Here is a 6,154-nt window from a genome sequence, read left to right as displayed (position 1 = left end):
TGAGATAAAACTAAAACAATAATCCTTTTCATTACATCTAGAGATCTCTCTACGGCCTTATTTCGGGTCTTCATGAATAGAGTAAGGGTCGAACTAAGAATCTTTTGTATCAAATTATATGAGAGTAATGAATTATATTTGAAATCTTATACAAAGTTAATTAGTACCCATTTTAAAACATTTGAAGATTTATACTTCGCGATAATTACGAAGAACATCAAAACTTATTTGCTACAAAACAGCTTTCAAAGGTAGTCTGAAATTGTAGCCTTTTGATCGCTATTTACGCCGCGGCTTCTTAATAAACTAAAGGTGTTTAATTGGCCGACAAACTGCTCGCAAAGCAATTACGTCGCGGCTGGCACCGGCGCGGGCGTCAATCTAGGGTAGTTCCCGCTCGGTTTAATGGCTAGAATATGATTTGAACTTAACGGTAATTTACTGAAGGGCTAATGAGGATCACCCCTATGGTAATCAAACTGTCATGCACAGGCTGCTAATTAGGTTTACTTTTGTCTACTGTCTAACTGAAATTGGTTTGGGGCTCGCAAAATAGTATTCAATTTTTTTTTAATGCACTTAATTCTTCTTCATCATACGATTAAACAAACTAAATAAATCGGATGTTTCTCGTTGTATATTCAAAAAGGACTTTCTTCAATCTATTGAGATACATGATTCAATGAAGTTTTGAACTTGTAGTCGAAATTTATGGCATTGTAAAGTTAAGGTCAGACACAAATCCTTTGGCGTAAACCCACGCGTTCCTTAGATAAAATACAACCTTAAAACCCGAATAAATGAATTTTAGAAACCGTATATATCCTCACTTTATAGTGCTAATTTAAAATAATAAAAGTTAAAAAAGTTTAAGCTTCCCTTTGATATTTCTTCACTTTTATTCACCTAATAGACAAGCTTTAAACGGCATTTTAAGAATAGGTACGCTCTTTTCTTGAAAGACCCTAAGTTGATTAGATAGATTAGATATTGGTTCGGAAATACTGCAGTGGGCAGCTGGTTCCATATAATGGTGGTGCGCGGCAAAAACTGTTAAGAAGCGGTCAGATGTGGAACGACGGACTTCGCGGTGATACGGATGGTATTTTGTATTCTGCCTTGACGTCCGATGATGAAACTCATTTGGTTACCCAACTACAGTAATTATAAATTATATAGACTGATTTTAAATGATTTATATAATGAGATGTAAAATAATACTTATAAATGATCATTAGGTATAGTTTTTACGTTTGTTTAAACATAAATCATCGTTTTATTTAATAGTGATAAGTTATTGTAATGGTAAACAATTTTTCAAACCTTTTTTTTTTTTTATAAACCATTTAAGATCGTTTTTATATATCGCTAAAGCATCGATAAACACAGCAATCCTTACTTCGCGTAGTACCAAGACAGAACAGCTTCATAGCGTTGTGGTAAACTAACACCGTGCTAAGCAATCGGTTGCATTGTTCACGCCCCTCGCCGCAGCAGCCTTCAGCTTCGATTAGTTCTACGCCGCACTCAGATAATTGCACTGACTTTTATTGCGAAACTTTCAAAAGATTTCATGCCTGACGTTGGAAATTTCAATTGATGTAGTCAAGCGCTCTTCGCTTTTCTTTATGAGTACTTGTTATATTTTCTTATCAATTGTTAAGTCTTATTGTTACTGACCTTAATACAGTTTAAATATAGCTGTGAATTAATAAGTCAATTGATTTGTGATGGATATTGAAAAAACATTTTTAGCTGTTCACAATGTAATTTTCCTTCACCTTCAAACCCTGGCTGGTATTGACTAATTGAATTTTCTTGTGAAGAAACTCACCGTAAAGGCACTATAACCAAACTGACCGAATCTTAGACCTAAAAATCGACCAGACCGACCTTGAAACGCTGACCACTTAGCATTACCAACTTAACATCTTGCATAGCTTCTGCAGTTGTGCTCTTTTCTGAAGATCGTGCTAGTAGCACCGAACAACTTCCCCAGTCTCTCCTGTCTTCGGCAAGCCTCTATACCTTGCTAATGGTAGGACTTTTAAGGGCCTTCAGTCCAGTCCAGCGTGTAGGGGATAACCCTCGAGGTCATTAACCTTCTCCCTCCACTCTCCCAGTCACGATAAGTTTTCTCATAAGAAATACATAGTTTTGTTTTAAGAGATTAACTCGGGATCGACATTTTACTGGCATATACAAATCGTCAATTAAATTGATGTAGACATGCGAGACAGTGCATAAGAGCAGTGGTGGCTTCAGCGTGCGACTCTCATCCCTGAGGTCATAGGTTCGATCCCTAGGTGTGCACCAATGGACTGAGGAATGTGCGCATTTAACACTCTGAAAAGCCCAAGAAGTCGACGGTATGTGTCAGGCAGTGAAGCTTGATAACCTACTGGCCTATTAGATAAAAACAAATGATCACGTAACAGATGCAGAAATGTAAGACCCAGACCTCAAAAGGTTGTAACACCTCTGGATTCCTTTTTTAATTTAATTGTGAGACCATAATATTATATAAACAACTCTGGTAAAATAATTATTAATCACCCGCATGATACGCATGATATAGCACATGATAAAAGTTGTTTAGGTGGATGTAATTAAAATATTGGGCTAACTTTATTCCTCATTTATTCCTGCTTCTCGGAAAGCCTAACCTGGATATTAAGGGAAAATATAAATATTAATTAAGATATTCCAGTCCAATGGGTATATAGGTGATACTTGAAATACATAACTGATTTATGAGGTTGTAAATTACAATGCGCGGTCACGTTGATAATGCTTGGTCACGTAATTATTTCTCGTATAATATCCGTTTATGAAGGGAAATTATTTGTAACATTGGATTTACAATACTCTGAGGGGTGTTGACTAAGCGTGTTCTCATCACTCAAGGTTGTATGTTCGAATCGCACAAATATCGTTTAAAGCCGATAGCGTCAGACAGGCACAGAAGGCTGGAAAGATTCGGAAAGGTCAGGCCGAGACCGAGGGTCATAACGCCACAAAATTCGTTAACAAAACAAAAGTCCGTTACAAAATAATAGTTTTTTTTTTGAAATATAAGCAGATGTGTTGAGAGCTGTTAGACGTTCAGAGCAAAATCTCCATCGAGACTGCTCCTCTCTTTCAACCGTGTCTAACAAGACTTAGGATTTGTCGCCAAAATATTAGTTAATGATAACCGTTATATTTGTCTTTTTATAAATTAACATAACGAATAAAAACTAAATACATAGTAAATCTAAAATTATTCTGACATTACATACACATATTGGCCGAGTTAAAAAAGATGAAGCTTCTCAGTTCATTTAATCCGTTCATGTATCTTCTACGATTACATATAGAATTTCAATTTTTGTTTTAAAATATTAATAATATTCGTCTAATATTATCTATAATTTTCCAGAATAAAGAATCTGAAGATTCAAAATTTAAGAGGGTGTGTTGAAGGTTGTTCGTTTTTTATATTTAAAACACCTCCTTATAACGACAAATTACAAAACTCTATTAAGTGCAATTTTACATCAGTAATAGCTTTAAAACAATAATTTTGTATATATCGCTTGAGGCTATTCTAAAAATATCACTTGTATTGCCTTTGTCGTCGTTAAAGAGGCAGTTAGCAGCGAATAAGAGTTTTGTCAACATAATTATACTATTTTAAAGCACTTTACAGTTTACTGCGAATTATCGCCACGAAGGTGCTGATTCTACTTTAGCCGTAAAATAACTATTTACGACTCGTAATTAGTCAGGTAAATGCTAGTATTTTACTGCCTGTAAATGTTTATAAAATATCCTCTAAGAATGCTATAAAGTATTACATATACCAGGGTCGGATGAAAACGGCATTTCAAGTGATAAATTATGAGTTTTTAACATACAGTCCATAAATTGTACAATAATCAAATTTCATATTAAATTTTAATCTTCACATATATCCGAAAAAATATGCAAAGGTCCTCGATATTATACGATATTTTTTTATGACAGGCGGCAAACGCTGGCAGGTCGTCATCTTGTATAAAGTGTTAACCACCGCCCATGGACACATGAAACGCCGTGGGGGTTGTGTGTGTGTGCCATCTTTGTGGGAATGGCACGCTCTTTTCTCAAAGACTTAAGTCGTATCGTTTCGGAAATACCTCTACTCAACCTTTAAATAATCAATCAAAGATATTAATACATAGTTAATTATAATTAATGTAATTCGAGAGACATTTTATCGTTTTATAATTTTTGAGGGAGGTAATAATCAGACATGACTTCCTAGCACTACGTATCTACAAAAATATGTATTGTTTCTCTAAGCATGGTTCAACATTAATGTCTGAATGTTTCAACAAGGAATACGCTAACTGCTGTACGCTGCTTAATATAGAGTCGTTGCCTGAAAGAGATCGCTCGAAAGCGATAAGGCCGCCCTTCTTTTTGCATATTTTTTTTTATTGTACTGTATTTTTTATTACTGCAACGAAGAGTTAATAAATAAATTAATATATATATATATATATATATATATATATATATTATTTAAACTTATGTCAAAATGGCCACCTTAGCTTGGTGTTTATAACAAGGCAATACAAACTTAACACTGTGGTTGGTCGTTATGTATTGACGTATATCAAATCGAGATACGGTTATAGGTACAGGATAAATATGACTTGTTATTTTATGATTTACTTTCGATATCGCTAGTATTAAATTGGTTGGCAATTTTATATGACAGTTTTTCTTTGGTAATTGCTTATAAATTTTCTAAAGGTGCTATTTGTATTAAAGACATACTAGCGTGCGCTTCATTTATTTGCGATGTTTTATTATGTTTCAGTTGTATTTGATATATGTAAGTTGATTTTAATTAATGTTTAAGAGCTGTGGTATTTTCATTACTGGATGAACCGGTGAACTCCGTATCACCTACATATATTTAACACAAATGAAACACACGTTACTGAAGGCAATGTAAAAAGGCATCTTTATCTATAAATCATCTTTAATATAAAAAAAAATATTTCTAAAAAGACAAAAGACATCAATCATCGTACCAGCTAGGAACTGTTTTTATTGAAAAATTCATTTGTCATTTCAAGTATTTTGCTTAGTTATTATTTATGTTTCACATCGTTTAAACCTTCCCCGAACTTCCACAAATTTTTAAGATTCATAATTAGCCAAATCGGTCCAGCCATTCTCGAATTTTAGCGAGGCAAACGAATAGCAATAAATTTTTAAATATAAAGATTATTATTATTATGTATATTGACATACAGGTATAAAACAAGTAGGTAAAGAAATTTGTAGCAGCGAAGACAATGAAAAGTAGACCGTGAATAAGGAAATCAAAATATAATATCGTCGTCGGTTTTATTATAATCAAAATGTTGGGATTGGTTTATCAAATATAGAAACATGTACACTTCTATGTTGACTTATCAAGCATCCTTAAAACCCTCAATTTAGTAATTTCAGATTTTTCTAGCTCAAACGCACCAAACTCTGTCTTTTTACGTTAAACTCAAAAACTATTGCATTCATTTTTATGCGAATATAAATAACTCACTAAAGAGAAAGCTTTAGGTATACAAAAGTTTACGGGTTTTTATTATCTGAGTATTATATTAACAGACATACAGTATAATTGTAACTTTTTTAATAATAGAAATATATTGTATAAATCAATACGAAAACAATTCCAAATTCAAAAAAAAAAAAGTAAAAGTATCGAGAATTTCCAATAATCGGCAGATGTCAACAAAGACGGCAAACTTCCGAAAGAGTTGGAAAGTAATATGGAGTTAAGTCAATAAGGGGTATTTGATACACTTGTAAACTAATAACCCCACCCTATATTCGCTGTATTAAAACAATAGAGGGTGGATTTTGTTTCATTATTGACAGATATAAATTTTCTTCATCTATGCTTGAAAGATTTTTTCGTGGGGTAATGCGTTACGTATACCCTCTCACCACGCGTCAGCAATTGAAATCAAGGCCCCTATGGGCCTCCTATATTGAATGGAGGGCCATACAGGGCTATACTTTCATCGGACCGTGCTTGTAACTACTACTCTCACAATGTTACCAAGAGTATCATCCTCCTCGCCCAGTAGAGGCCTCCTTTCCACCTCCCATG

The sequence above is a fragment of the Pieris napi genome, chromosome 2, assembly GCF_905475465.1.
Source record: "Pieris napi chromosome 2, ilPieNapi1.2, whole genome shotgun sequence".
In the NCBI taxonomy this organism is placed as follows: Eukaryota; Metazoa; Arthropoda; class Insecta; order Lepidoptera; family Pieridae; genus Pieris; species Pieris napi.
Note: the sequence above shows the minus strand (reverse complement) of the source record.